The 13388-nt window shown below is 48.4% G+C and overlaps 1 protein-coding gene across 1 annotated transcript in view; it reads right to left on the bottom strand.

Annotated features, from left to right (window-relative positions):
* BCLAF3 (BCLAF1 and THRAP3 family member 3) overlaps positions 1 to 7397 on the bottom strand; it is a 34261-nt gene extending 26864 nt beyond the window's left edge. Inside the window, exon 1 of the mRNA XM_084295073.1 lies at positions 7251 to 7397. The gene's annotated coding sequence lies outside the window, so the exon portion shown is untranslated. The remainder of the gene's footprint in view (positions 1 to 7250) is intronic.
* Between the last annotated feature and the right edge of the window lie 5991 nt (positions 7398 to 13388).

The raw sequence follows: 13388 nt of genomic DNA on the forward strand, positions 1-13388 counted from the left end.
AGACACTTGGAAAACAAGTAATGAAAGGCTATCCAAGCTCACCAGTAAACGTGACTGGGGGATCAGCATGGAACAGTTATTCATTATTTAGCAAACAGGAGGATTAAAACGGGGTGAGGTTATCATCAGTTAGCTAGGTAAAAGTTGGAATTCGGACCACATACCCAAGCCTAAAACTCCTAATTACCGCAAGAAATAAATGGATGCAAAAACAAATCCATCATCAGCTCTGAAATTAATGAACAACCAGTCACTTGGAACTGGAAAAACATGCACAGGTCAGTGTCATTTTATACATGCTCTGGTATTTGCCATAAAAACTTGCTCACTGACCCTTGTGGAGGCAGAGAACTACCCTGGACTGGCCAACAAGGCCTTTTTGACACTCACAGGCACTCGGATCATTTCTCGTATAAAAATATTTTACCAGAACAACTGAAATTGAAAGGACAGGGAAAAAAACAACATGCTTTAAGGCTCGTAAGAAACACAGAGAAGTAGGCATGTGCCCACATGCCTGTTCTCTCCCACCCCACACTGATAGGTCAAATTAAATACTAGGCCTTGCTATATCTTATTTTTGTCTGATTAGATCCTGGCTAGAACAGCACTACCTTAGAAGAGAACATACAGCCTGTTTCTGATGCCTCCCACCACAGACGGATGTTAGACAAACCATCCCTAACCCACTACATTTCAGGCTGATTCTGGAAACATTCACTTCCTACTCATAAACTGAGCATAATCTAACCAGACAATTTTTTGCAAGACGTAGTAATAGCACAGTTCTAGAAAAAAAAAAATCTAGGTTTTTTTATTATTAAGTCTCATGTTCCGTTAGAGTATTTGCTCAGCAATGAGTCTTTCCCTGTGGCAAGGCATGAAGCTGTAAGTGCGAAGGGTTTTTTGGCTTCGCTATCTCTTGCAAAAGTACCCCAAAGACAATGTAATATTGGTTCCTTGAAATTTCAAATATGAAGGTAAGTATTGCCTCTTAGATCCTAAAGGCATGTATTTGAGGACTGTGCAGCATGAATGTACTTTAGACCCTTTGCTTACTCTGTAAGACTGTTACAGCCAAAGCTAAAAGATGCTCCAACACCAGTATTTGTATTAAATACTTTTCAAGAAGTAGTAGCAGTGTGGCTGAAATAATTTCCTATTTCTCACCAATTAAGACACACCCTATCACACTGAAGAGAAACATGAACCCGTCAGAAACATGAAAAGACACCCCCAGCAACAGAGATACACGTCCCACAAGCTCTGAAGATTCATCGCTACTGTTTTTCCTTGTAAACTGACAGCTTTTAATATGCCAGAGTCCTGTTTTCTATCTTCCCTTCCGTTCTGAAGTTCATCCTTCATTTCAGAAGGAGCACGCAAACACCAAAAACACGCTGTGCCATTAAACCCCACCCAAAGCTTCACACAGAAACTAATATAATGCCAGGACATCATGCCACAAATCAATCAAGCTGGAAACAACAGAAGATTTCTTCTTCTTCTTCCCAGTCCAGCTGAACAACCTCCCTAACAGCACGAGAAGTATTATGACAGCATGTCTAGGTCTCGCCTCCGGATAAACAAGATGACTCTAACTTTCAGCAAAGACACTCCCTTCCCCCAGTGGAAAGAAAGCGCTCACTTGTTTTATTGCACCTCCTAAGAAGTGACCCGGGATTATGAGATTTTCTCACAGCGAGGTTCAGAGCTGCAACACGCGGCACACGAAGGGAGCAGACGCTCAACCCCAAGCAAAACCCCCAGCGTAACACCAGAATCCACACAGTGCTCAATTCAGGTTTAAATCGCCTCACCTGGATCAGCAATACAGCTCCAAGCCAAAAGAAAGCTTTCCATAGGAAGGTACCAGGCACCAAGCCTGACTACTGCAGAATGATTTGAGCTACGTGGAGGCCCTACAGCCCCCATGTCAGCCATCCAGATGCGGCCCAAAGGCCAGCTCATTTTGTGCCAGAGATGCCAGGGCCTGCTGTACTCTGGATTCTCAATTTCACAGAGTCCTCCTATCGCTCTCTGTAGGATGCTGTCACTATGAAAGCGTGACAAAAACTATTTTTTTTTTTTTTTTTTAAATTGTGAAGCAAGATTCCCAGGTTCCCAGTGCTCCTCACATTTGTTGCATTCTGACAATAAGTGACTCATTGAAGGAGTTATCACTAACTGTGCTTAGATGGCTTTAACATTAATAGGAAACGCCACCTTTTCCTTGACTTTTGGAATGGAAATCTGACAGCTTCTCTCTCAGGAGAAACTGCCTTAAGCCTGCTGCTAGCCCCCCTTTGATTCTACCTTTTGGAAATCAACACTTTCATGTAGTTTCAGTGACCCAGAGGAAGTATCTGTAGTGGGTTTACGTGGCAAGGTTTTGGTAGCAGGGGGCGGCGTCTGTGAGAAGGATCTAGAAGCTGCCCCATGTTTGGTAAGGGCCCCACTGTTGACCAGAGCCGAGCCCTTAAGTGATGTTGTTTGTGCCTCTGTGAGAGCATATTCAAGACGGGGGGGGGGGGGGGGGGGGGACAAAAAAAACTGTGCTACACAGCAGCTGGGAGCGTGAGAGGAGTGACAAGCATCCCTGCAGCCCCCCAGGTGAGTGCAGCAGGAGGGCAGGAGGTGCTCCAGGCAGGCAGCAGCAGTTCCCCTGTGGCCTGTGCAGGGAGAGGCCCCTGGTGGAGCAGGCTGTGCCCCTGCAGCCCATGGGTCCCACATGGAGCAGATCTCCGCGCTGCAGCCCCCCCATGGGTGGAGGAGCCCCCATGGAGCAGGTGGATGTGGCCTGGAGGAGGCTGCGGCCCATGGAGAGCCCCCACAGGAGCAGGCCCTGGGCCGGAGCTGCAGCCCGTGGAGAGGAGCCCACGCAGGAGCAGGAGGTCTGGGGGGAGCTGCGCCCACCCGTGGGGGACCCGTGCTGGAGCAGTTTGCTCCTGGGGGATGGATGGACCCCGTGGGACGGAGCCGTGTGGGAGCAGTGCTTGAAGAGCTGCTGCCTGTGGGCAGCCCCTGCAGGCTCAGTTGGGGAAGGACGGCATCCCGTGGGAGGGACCCCACAGCACAGGAAACGAGAGTAACCGAGAAGGAGCGGCAGAGAAGAAGCACTGTAGACTGACCATAACCCTCAATCCCCCGTTCCCCCATGCCACTCAGGGGGAGGAGGTGCTTTTGGTTTCTTTCCTTTGTTTCTTGCTTCTCTAGCTTGTTAGTAATAAGCAATAAATCTTACTACCTCCCTATGCTGAGTCTGTTTTGCCCGTCACAGTAATTCCTGTGTGATCTCCTCATCCTTATCTCAACCCTCAAGCCCTTTTCATCGTATTTTCTCCCCCATCCTCTTTGAGGAGTGGGAGTGAGAGAGCGGTTGTGGTGGAGCTCGGCCGCCCACTCGAGTAAAACCACCACAGTATCTTGAGAGAGATAACATGAGAACAACCAGAAACCGTTTGGGGTACATCAGCCAGAACACACATTCTTTTGGAATGGTTATCAACTTTTAAGAACTTGCTTTTCTGAATGAAACCATCTCCAACCTCTTTGGTTTTCTCAGGCAGTAAACAAAAGAGTGACCACAATCATCTAGCTGAATGAAGGGGAATCGGAGCTCTGGCTAATGCAAACAGTCCCACACCAGTGAGCCCCAGAGAGCTAAAACCTTACAGACAGAACACAGCTGGAGTAGAAATTAACTCTTCTGTAAACAGACCGTAAATGCACGGGCTGCTTTACATACTTCTGGGTCCTTCCATCATCCACAATACAGATGACAGAAGAAACCCCACGCTGGAAAGGTGAAGAGCAATTTAAGGGAGACATCATCTCTTGTCCCTTTGTAAGGGACTGCCTGTCACTACAACTGCCTCCCAAACCTTTTACGAGAGGGAGGGCTAAGCAAATATTTCCTAAGTTGGGTCACACAGCAGTCACAGACAGACGCTGACCCTTGCTGCAAAACCTACCCAGCTCACCATCCTTCCTCTCTGCTCTAGGAGCAAATGGGAACCTGCAAGCTTCTCATTTGACTATCTTCTAGGCTGGGATCAAGCAGAAACTGCAAGGGACGTGCCAGAGCATGCACTGCTGCGGTGCCTGTCAAGAGAGAAACCAGGGCCTGAGAGCCAACACCAAGACAGTCAAATACCTGCCAGAAATACAATCAAATTAGAAGTCCAGCGGCAATCCAGACAGTTTAAAGAGTGCAGTACAAAAAGCCATTTATCCTATCCTCTAACAAGCATAGGACTGACAACTTTTCTATTAAGTTACAGGAACAGAGTCAGAGCTTGTCAGATGTGAACCCCACAGCTACTGCCCGAGCAGGACATCAGCCTTGTGTGCTCCTCTTGCCTGCTGGGCTTCCAGGGAAACAAGCTCCCTTGACACTGCCTGTGAGGAAGAAGCTGAGCTGACACACAGCCCTCCTCCCCCAGGCACTGCTGCATCACGTGCCTGGCCGAGGTGCTGGGTATGCACAACCAGCTCAAAACCTTATCTGCATAAACCTCACCTCCAACACCAAGCGCCCAGGGAAGAGCGTAAGAACAGACAGACATCTCCCAGCCGCAGCTTCATGCATCCTTCAGCTCTGTGCTTCCCAGACAGCTCAGGCACCACCACCACAAGCGCTGTGCTGGGCCACAGACACTTATTTTCCCCCAGTTTCTCTGCTGAACACCTCCAACCCCCAACCCCTGATTTGTACCTGCACACACAGACACCAGGGTGTCCCAAGCTGTACCTCAGCCAGGCTGCCTCTCACCCCCTGCCTCAGATCTCTCCCCACAAGTGAAGCCAGTGGCATGGGGACATCACAGCACTGGAACAGGCTGCCTAGGGAGGCTGTGGAGTCTCCTTCTCTGGAGATATTCAAGGCCTGTCTGGACGCCTACCTGGGCAGCCTGCTCTGAGGAACCTGCTTTGGCAGGGGGGTTGGACCCGATGATCTTTCAAGGTCCCTTCCAACCCCTACAGTTCTGTGATTCACCACGTGCATGGGCAACTTGGGGATGGGGCAAAAAGGGACAAAAAAAAAAAAAAAGGACAGCTCTGCCAGACCCTGGGGTAAGTCATGGCAGCAGCACACGTAGGGCATGCCGGTGCCACGAGCAGTCACACGTGCTGATTGAGGCAAATGAAACTTGGCTGAGGGATCTCTCAAGAGTTTACTTTTATAGGCAATGTATCTGATAACAGATCTAGGCAGAAGACCTAGATACCGATTTCCACCTGCAGGCTTCACAGAGGTTGATCCTTAGTATGGAGCTACGTTAACAGATGGCCGGGCCTCGTGCTAGTGCTGAAGCCATCCCATGCAAAATATTGTTCCCCTTCTACCCGCAAGGATGAAGACCTATTACTGGAAGCACAATCCCAGCTAAAGTTTAGAGGCTCATTAAGGAATATATGCATTGCAAGAAATTCCTTGAGATACAGAGGAAGTATTCCCCTGCCCCTGCGTATTTGAACAAAAGAATAAAAATAGCCGAGCATATCTCACTGAGCATGTAACTTAAGCTCAGTGTGCTCTCATTTAAAACTAACCCATTTAATGACACTAATTAGCAGGCAATGCCTCACCTTTGTAGAAAAACAGATTACAATGCCTACTTGAAAAGACTGAGCCGGGTAAGTCTATAGCACATAATAAATTACGGATTTCAGTCTCAACTCAAAAGCAGCGTGGCCAGCAGGGCGAGGGAGGTGATTCCCCCCCTCTGCTCTGCTCTCCTGAGACCCCACCTGGAGCCCTGCCTTCAGCTCTGGGGCCCCCAGCACAAGAAGGACATGGAAGTGTTAGAACAAGCCCAGAGGAGGCCATAAGGATGATCAGAGGGCTGGAGCACCTCTCCAGGGTGACAAGCTGGGGGAGTTGGGGTTGTTCAGCCTGGAGAAGAGAAGCCTCTGGGAAGGCCTTCCAGTACCTAAAGGGGGCTACAGGAAAGCTGGGGAGGGACTCTTGGTCAGGGGGTGTAGGGATAGGACAAGGAGTAATGGTTTTAAACTGAAAGAGGGTAGATTTAGATTAGATATAAGGAGGAAATTCTTCACTCAGAGGGAGGTAAGGCCCTGGCACAGGCTGCCCAGAGAAGCTGTGGGTGCCCCATCCCTGGAGGTGCTCAAGGCCAGGCTGGATGGGGCTTTGGGCAGCCTGGGCTGGTGGGAGGTGTCCCTGCCCATGGCAGGGGGTTGCAATTAGATGGTTCGTAAGGTTCCTTCCAGCCCAAACCATTCTGTGATTCTGTAAGATAAATACCCATTTTACAAAGACAGCACGATCTATAAGCATATTGGCTAGCCTTTGCTACAGGGCATTTTAGTACAGGTCTTTAACACGTGGCTGTGACAGAGCCTTAATTTTCACAGCACCATCCCCAGCCATTTCTGCCTACCAGGTTCTAAAGAGACGCCAGAAGCAGGTTAGAAATCCGTACCTGCATTGTATTAATAGGTAAGCTAAAAAAAAAAAAAAAAAAAGTAATAACTTCTTGTCAATTGAATGCCATCCAACACGCACAGACCCTAACAGAGATCTTTGCTTTCTCACCGTAAATCACGACCGGAGAAAAGCAAGAGCGATCCCCACGCTCAGAGCCACCAATGCCACCAGCAGGAGCCCTCCCGGGGCATCTCCTCCTGCCCCACGGAGCCGCTGCCACCCGGGGCAGGAGCGGGACGATGGGTGGGCACCCAGGAGGCAGGCGGCACCGCGATGGAGCCCACCTCATCTCATCTCATCTCATCTCACCTTACCTCCTCTCCTCTCCCCTCCCCGCAGGCGGCAGAAATACCAGTTATTTCGCCAAGGGCAGCCGTGGCGGAGGAGGGCACGGCCCCCCGTTGAGACAGCTGTTTACCACCAGGGCGTGCCGGCGAGGGAGAGGAGGGGGGGGGGGGAAGTTTCACGAACCTCACCTCAGCGGATTATAAAACACACCAGGAAAATCCCCACGGCTCCTCGGCAGCCCTGCGGAGCGGACAGGGGCAAAGACTTCACCACGCAGCCCTGCCCAGCCCTCCACCTTCCTCCCTCCTCCTCCTCCTCCTCCTCCTCTTTCTCTCCCCAGCCCCAAACTTCATGGGCAGCCCCGCAGCCCCCGGCGATTTGAGGAGCCTTTGTCTCACCCCCCGCTCCCCCCCGGGCTCAGCTCAGCGCCCCCCTCCCTCCCTCCCTCCCGCAGCCCCGCGGGGCCGGGCCCTGCCGGCCGCTGCCAGCACCGCGCCGCCCCGGCACTCACCGCCCGCCGAGCCCAGCCCGAGCCCAGCCCGGCCCCGGCCCCGGCCGCTCCCGCAGCCGCCGGGCCCCCAGCAGGTGCCCGGCCCCGAGCAGGCGGGGCGGGTCCCGGCGGCCCTGCGGCCGCTGCTGCTCCCCACGGGCGCGGCGGCGGAGAGAAAGGGCGGGCGGGGAGAGAGGAGGAGCGGGCGGCCCGGAAGGGGAGGGATGGGGAGGGGCGGCCCGCGGCCTCCCCGCCGCTTAAATTGGGGCCAGGCTGAGGCTGAGGGGCTGTCAGTTCCCTGCCTTGTTCATAACCTCAGTCCTTCAGTCCTTTCCTAAGCAGCTCAAACGCAAATGTCTCCTAATGTCTGGCCTAACGCCCCCCTTGTTGCAGCTTGAGGCCATTTCCCCTCATCTTCGACATACGTATACAGTCATTCAGCTTTTAAAAGACCTCTCAGATCATCCAGTCCAACCTTTAACCTAGTGCTAAAGTCCACCTAACAGTCAGTTGTCACACGAAATAGTTCCCAGCGTCTTCAGCAAGATGCTTGGAAATTGTCATGTGAAAAGCATAACATTATACGATTATTTTTACATTTGGTAGTAGTCTTCCCAGTTAAATGTGAGTGCAGAAGGCTCACGGAATCACAGAATTGTCTAGGTTGGAAGGGACCTCAAGATCGAGTCCAACCTCTGACCAAACAATACAGCCCAACACAGTCCAACACAGTCCATCGAGTCCAACCTCTGACCATACAATACAGAAATACAGTCACAACTTTCACTAAACAACTACCTCCTCTGTTCCTGGCTGGTATTTTCCTTAACAGGAGCTCGAGGTGAGAACTGGGCAGAGCAATCTTCAGGTTGAGAAAATGAGACCAATCTGGGCCAGTGCTGTTCACCCACACTTTCCCAAAGAAACCCGGGCCCCCAGGGGCACCCACCGCCTGCAAGGCTCCGGCAGATCGAGTCTGGCACGCCTCTCATGACACACAAGGCGATGATCACTGCACAGCTTTGTTCCCAAGCCCAAGGAATGGAACTGACACAAAGCGATTTGGTTTTATTCCCTGCTGCAGCTGGCGTAATGGTGTGCCTGCTCTCTAGGTGTAGCAAGGCGAGCACAGCCCTGATACTTAAGCATAGCCAACCCACCGCCATGTGTGCATGGTAAACTTACACATGACATGCACTGTCCAAGTACTTTGTTACTAACCCCTTGATTTGAATTCCACTCAGATGCTCACGAGCCATCATACACTGGTTGGCGTTAGATGGTCTTCAAGGTCCCTTCCAACCCAAGCCATTCTGTGATTATCCTGATGGGTAACATCAGGCATATACACAAGGGTCTCCGTGGTAGGGACCACGTAGTCCAGGAAAATGGGAAATTAAACACACTTTACAAATTAAATTAATATTCAAACCAGTGACTATTAGGAGCTCCCCGGCATTGTTATTCTCCATCCCTAAATTGTGAAGGCTATTCTATTGCACAAGGCTTGACAATTACTACTTATTAAGACTAATTATTTTAATCTATTTCCATGTTTTTTCTAATTAGGTATCATTAGAATAGAGAATAGCTTTCATATTCCTTTAATGTTTAATTTAGTAAACATTCCCTTTGGAAACAGTACGGCTGTGGTTTGCATGCTAAATACTTGGAAATTATGGATGGAAGTAAGCTAGAATTTGAAAGCAGAAACTGGCATGAGATAGTAGATAGACCTTACCTATCTGTTCTTTCAAGCAGGCTTTTTGTTTTCCACATAAAACTTTACTATTGGAGCCAAACTTTGCTGAATGATAGGTTAATTTAGAAAAAAATAAAAAAAAATAAATAATAAAAAAAAAAAGCAGAAATAAAACTTTCCTCGATCCTTGGAGGGTCAGGTCCAGGAACTTGGGCTTTCCCACGCTGCCGAGCTCACCACCACAGCCACCACTTCTGCATAGCTGCTCTCCGCCGAGGTGGACTAGATAAATGAAATTAAAAGCCCTTTGTAGGGAGCGGGTTAGTTTGGTTGCAGTACGCGGTTCATTTTGGTGTGTGTAGACAGAGCCCGCAGATGGTTATACCTGAAGGAGAAACAAAACATCGGAGCGGTGAGAGAGGATCTGCTGGAGCAAACATCTGCAAAGGGAAGATCCACCATCAGGAACGGTAACGATGGTTTTAGTGGCCAACCTCTCTTAATACTTAAAGGGAAATCTTTAGTTTGTACTTCACTGTTTTATTATGCCTCCTGATAAGACTTGCTTGGCCTCATTAACTTTGATCTCCGCTTTTAGAGCAGTTTCATGTTTGTGTTTTCTTTTTCACTTCTCACCTGCCCGTTCCTCAGCACAAACATTCCTTTCTTGTCTTTAAGCTATAACACAATATTTTTGCCAAACCACAAAGCACGTCTGCTGCCTTGGAAAAAAAAAAAAAAAAAAAGTAAGCTAAGTCTTTGCAGACACACAACACATTTGCTTCTTCCAATAAAAAAATAGGATTTCCGTCATTCAGTGGAACAAAATTAGCTAAACCTCCAAGCTCCCAGCGAAGGAGTGTCAGCTGTTTGTCTTCATAAAAACCTGAGATACCGGTGCTTAGGTCAACTCCTGAGGTTACTTGTCAAAATAACTTTAAATCTGAAACACCTCATCCAGGCAAGAATTTGGTCCAGAATAAAGTAAAAGACCAGATGTGGTGTTGTAGGAGCTTTGTTCAACAGCTTTCCGGAGAACAGTGGTATTTTTTTTCAGTCGGGGCTCAGAGCAACAGATAACAATTCCCTCTTTAACTGAGGAAACAAGCCCCACGTTGTTTAGCTCCGAAACTTAGGGAAAGCTGTCAAGCCATCGTTTAATTAAAACCTGAAGGAAGGCGAGAGGCTGACTGGCTGCACGCCTGGGCTCTGATATTATCACCAAATTACTCTGTAAAGGGAGCCTTTAGCGAGGCTGCAGCCCCGCGTGTGTTACTTACACGGGCCTTGCGACTTTCCTGTAAGGACACGCAGAAGCTGCGCCGTTGCCTCGGGGCGTGCAGCCTGCGTAAACCTGGCTGGATTTTTGCAACTTAACAGTGAAAACAATCGCCACGCATGAATTAATACGGACGCGTGACACAAGTGCAGGTAACAAAACCTCAGTGCAGCAGCTTTGAACGAGGCTTAGCATCCCCATGTTGGCTGCAGATGGGCCTGGGGAGGCCACGGAGGCGCAGGGCCCAGGAAGGAGGCAGGCTGAGGAGCCCCTCCGGTGAAGCAGCCAGATGGGAAGTCTGAGGAGGGAGAAGTTTCAAAGGGTACAGCTTGACAGGAGGTTGTGGGGCTACCCATACTCACTTCTAGCAGTTTTAATGATAATCACTTCGATAATATGCACACAGCATCCTTGCATTTCTTCAGCGACGGGACCTTCAGCCATCCCTCTTCCCTCTCCTGCCTTCCACCAACTCACTCAAGCCACCAAATTTCATTTGTTACGGAGTACTTTCAGCCACAAAGCATAAACTAACCTCTTAAAGATTTAGGTTAGAAATGCAGCTTGCTTGCTGAAAGAAATGCCAATGCAGTCTTCAGCTGGGGAGGTTTTATCCACATCCAACCAGGCCCGTGTGGATTCATCGCCTGTGACAGCAGAGCCTCGTTGCTGTCTCAGACACACTACTGCAGATACTCAGTCTCCAAAACAACTGATCTTTTGTCTCTCTGCTAGCGATGGTGTGGACAGTCTTTGTCCAGGAAACTGGAGCACAAACTGCTTGCAGCAGGCAACCACAAGAATTTGTATTCTCTTGTGATTATTTGTTTGAACTGATAAGAGGTTTACAAAAAGAAAAGCGAGAGTGAAAACTTCCTCGTCTAAGATCTCGCAGCAGGAAAATCAGGAGTAACTCCACAGAACTTGTTGGTATTAGACCCTCATCGCTCTGCATGTTTACCATGCTAATAATGTTATTTCAGACAATATTGCCTTCCGTATTTTAAAAGAGAGATTATTCTGAAAGGGGAGGAGTGAACATAATGTTAATATAGTGTTGTCACAGATATTACCCTGGTACTGCTTACTGTGCTGTTCATGTACTGAATTTGGTGAGTGTAGCTGTTATTTATAGAAAAAATGAGGAAATCCTGCCAGAGTAATTTCCTTGATTGTGAACATATTTCACACCCATTACATTTTTTCTCCAGCTATGTAATTGAAGGTTCTCGGGTCCATTCCTGTACAGCGTCAATCACCTACAATTGCCACTGACTTCAAGCGATGCTAGAAGATGCAGGTGATCATGGATAACTTGTGGTTTGAGTTATTCATGTAACTACTTAAAAATCTTAGAGCAAGGATTTCATAGAGAACAGCACGTTGCTTACCTTTTCTTTCTATTCAGTGAATCTCTTCTGAATAATAGTTGTTTTCTTCTCTGGAAATCATTAAGGCTTGATTTCAGGAGGGATACACTTCTATTTTTGTAAAGCTCCCAAGTGAACACCATGCACTAGTTTCCAGAGCATTTATTTTGATCCTGAGAACTGCAGGCGCCAAGTAATCACGCAGCCCACTAGTTTAAAAACATTGCTATCTCAGTCTTGAATCATTAGAAATACTATAAACTGTGTTATTGTACTTTAGTACTACAAGCTGGAGAACGAACAAGGTAACTGAGATGAAAACAAGAGTCAAAAATTACTCAGGTGGTCAAGAAACCATTTTCTTGTATTTTAGGTAATTGTTTTAAAAGCTGAAGCATCCTTCCTCTTAGTGTTTCTGCCTGCAATTTTAAGGGCTTTTACACTTAACATGTTGCTACAGTAGATGAATTAAATTGGCCAACTGAGTGAACAATAGCACCTAATTTTCAACTGTGAGAAGTAATAGCAATAAGATAAATGATGGGATAAAGAACTGGGGAGAGAAGAACATTGTGGCTTGCAGTGTCCTGGACTGATTGCTGCCACTAAAAGCATAACAAAAATGCATTTGAGTATCTTCAGGTTCAGATTATTTTAAAATGTATGTATATATATGTATGTATTTTGGAAAGTGAATGAACCTAGAAGCTGTTTTTCTTAAGATTAAAAAAAAAAACAAACATTCACAATATACATTCTCCAGATTTTAGCATAGTGGCTCAGCGGTAATACATTATTCAAAACGTAGTATTAACACTGCAAATCAGCGTCCCAAAGTGTCAGGTCACCGACATTTATATAGGCAGCAGAGGTCAACAACCACTCTTCACATTGGTCTTGGAGGCAACCAACAGCTTGAGCAGCATTCCTCTAAAATGGGAGCAGAGGTGGACAGCTTTTCAGTCTCTGCGTTGTTCTTGCAGAGGGAGGGAGACAGGAGAAGGATGAAGTCCCACGCTTTGCTGTAGCAGGTCAAGCAGCGCGTCCCCACCGATCCCTTTGTGTGCTGCTCAAATTAGAGTCTTGCTCTTGTTTTTCCAGTGTAGGATTTGGGCAGTGGCTTAAAGAAAACAAGAAATAGACCTCACAGAGTAAATCGCTGGCTCCTAAGTATGAAACTGCTTGCATTTTAATACCCTTTCAAGGGCTAAGGAACAAGTAGGTAGTCACAGGAGTGACCTTAGAGGTGCTACCTGCAAACCCTGCTCAGCAGACACCACTAGAAGAGACCAGGGTCCCTTCACCACAGGGTCCCTTCTTACCTGCTGTCCTGAGAGCACAGAGCGCCTTCTGGATGTCAGTTAGCTTAACGAGAAGGTACCTACTAGGGATATATTTCATGTTTTGGGTTTGGAAGGGCTTTGGCTGAGATGTGGAAGGGACTGCAGCTTAAGCCCTTGACAAAAGTACATCTGCTGGGGCTTCCAGGCTGCTTCGCAGCTCCAGAGCTGCCCTGGCATCCCACGCTCCTCTGACCAGCCACGGCTGATCACTGATCAAAGGCTGCCAACGCCACCTCAGGCACACAGGTTTGTGGAGAAGCAAAAGAGCTGCAGTGCTGATGCTGTAAATACGAGCCTGGCGGTGGCAGGGGCGCCTGGAGTGGCCAGCCACCCAAAGAAGCTGCATACAGCTAATGAGGCTGGGAGCTAACGAGAAGAGTCAATTTTTGAGAGGTGGCAAAGGGAAGACCAACATCCCACCAGCCAGAGTACCAGTCTGTGCTATTCCTGTTGCTTTCTCCAGAC

The sequence above is a fragment of the Netta rufina genome, assembly GCF_964035555.1.
Source record: "Netta rufina genome assembly, chromosome: 1".
In the NCBI taxonomy this organism is placed as follows: Eukaryota; Metazoa; Chordata; class Aves; order Anseriformes; family Anatidae; genus Netta; species Netta rufina.